We start from the raw sequence: 2,000 nt of genomic DNA on the forward strand, positions 1-2,000 counted from the left end.
CCTTTGCGTCCAGACTGCATCATCATACGACGGCGAACCGTGTCAAAAGGATAGGAAGTCAGGCCAGCAACAGCAGTGACAGACTGTGCGATCATACTGGAGCCCTTCTTAAAGCCATGGTTGTGCCTATATCTTGTGTTATCTCTATATTTGCTGAAGCAGTATTGATGCTACAGATCTTAAGTTCTTCGACCCATACTGAACTGATAATTGTTTAGAAAGAGAGAAGTTTAGAGGGAGAAAGTTTCTTTCTTTGATATGTCACTACCCAGTTTCCCCACTTCCATTCACTGAAGTGGTTGGGTGCCTTTTGCACCTTAGTGGAAAATCAAGTGGGTTGATTTGGGAGTCTCTATTGTGATTTTTGTCTGTCTGTCTGTTTGCTTGCTTGTTTGTTCAGGCAAGGGCTTGATTTGTAGCCCTCTTTGGCTTGTCACTAGGTAGTCAAGACTGACCTCAAATTTACAGTAGTTCTGCATCAGCTCCCTGGTACTGGGATTACATAAAGGCCTGCAACTCTACACCCAGCTTGGTTTTTCAAGTAGGGATGACTTAACTTCTTTCCAATTTATCTTTTTTCCCTCTCTTCTTATTAGTGCTGTCATTAAGACTTCAAGCAACACATTGAACAGATTGAAGGGAATCGGCATGCTTCCATCATCCCTGATTTAAAATGAAATGCATTCAGTTTTTCCCCATGCAGTATAATATGGCTATGGGTTTACCACATGTAGACTTTAGTGTATTGAAGCCTACTCTTGGCCTTTATCATTTTTTTTAGGGATTTCATTATGAATGAATGGTAGACATTGTCAAAGACCTTATTTGTATCTACTGAGGTGATCATGTGATTTCTGCCCTCACTCTTTTACAAATGAATTTCTGGAATATTTATTCTTTTTTTTTTAAAAAGATTTATTTATTTATTATAGGCAAGTACACTGTAGCTGTCTTCAGACACTCCAGAAGAGGGAGTCAGATCTCGTTACAGATGGTCGTGAGCCACCATGTGGTTGCCGGGATTTGAACTCAGGACCTTTGGAAGAGCAGTTGGGTGCTCTTACCCACTGAGCCATCTCTCCAGCCCGTTTTGTTTTGTTTTTAAACTTGGTAACAAACCAGGAAACATTAAGACTTATCAATAGAAACTCAATATAAAATCAGAAAGAAAAAATGCTGAAATAAACCACTGGGAAAGCAAAGGCATTCAGAGCACAAAGCCGAAGAAACAAGTGAGAGAAGAGATCAGAGGGGGTTAGAAAAACAATTACTTAAATACACAATGAATGAACGTTTGGGAAAGACACGCGCTCAAAGAGGACATAGAAAATTCAAGCTTCTGACACGCATCATGATTAAATTCTGAAAAACAGTAGGAGCACAGCAATGGGAGCGGGGGACAGCTGTCCTGAAGTGGCTTCTCTCCCAAGTCCCAGGCAATGTGGGACCCTTCATGTGTGGTACCTATTGTATTTATAACAATTTACACTCCCTGCAGAGGGAAGACTAATCTCCAGGTCTCGTGCGCACACTCTGTGGTGAGAATCTGGTACCTCAGCAGCAATCTGGATCCCTGACTGGTGATGGCTCCTTCCCTCTTGCACACCCAGAAGTCATGATGTCATCTCCCCCAGCTCTCCCCAGAGGCCACCGCTGTGGCTGCCCACTCCCCCAGACTGTGCTAAGAGCCCTTTTGTTCTAGGTTAGCCTTCCTCGAGTGCTTCACTGTATAGTAAGGAGACAGAGAACAAGCACCTCCGTGCCACCGGGCCTTCTTGCACTCCTGCTCATGAGCTCTTCACAGCCGTGGGTCTGTAAATACACATAATGGATTTACTGATAGTACGGTATACATTTATTCTAAAACAGTTCCTGCGTGTACATTTGTTAAAGATAAAAGCAAGATTTAGAGCCGGGCGTGGTGGCGCACGCCTTTAATCCCAGCACTCGGGAGGCAGAGGCAGGTGGATTTCTGAGTTCGAGGCCAGCCTGGTCTACAA

This window comes from Mus pahari, chromosome 6, assembly GCF_900095145.1.
Source record: "Mus pahari chromosome 6, PAHARI_EIJ_v1.1, whole genome shotgun sequence".
Classification (NCBI taxonomy): domain Eukaryota; kingdom Metazoa; phylum Chordata; class Mammalia; order Rodentia; family Muridae; genus Mus; species Mus pahari.